We start from the raw sequence: 260 nt of genomic DNA, 5'->3' as shown, positions 1-260 counted from the left end.
ACAAGTCAGAATCTTAATGGTTCAAGAGTTCTATGCCAATACATGGATCACCAAGAACCATGATCAAAGTGTGAACCCGGATCCAAAGAATTGGCTTACAATGGTTCGGGGGAAATACTTGGATTTTAGTCCGGAAAATGTAAGGTTGGCATTCAACTTGCCCATGATCCAAGGAGATGAACACCCTTACACTAGAAGGGTCAACTTTGATCAAAGGTTGGACCAAGTCCTCACAGACATTTGTGAAGAGGGCGCCCAAC

This window comes from Arachis duranensis, chromosome 2 (assembly GCF_000817695.3).
Source record: "Arachis duranensis cultivar V14167 chromosome 2, aradu.V14167.gnm2.J7QH, whole genome shotgun sequence".
Classification (NCBI taxonomy): domain Eukaryota; kingdom Viridiplantae; phylum Streptophyta; class Magnoliopsida; order Fabales; family Fabaceae; genus Arachis; species Arachis duranensis.
This window is presented reverse-complemented; position numbering follows the sequence as displayed.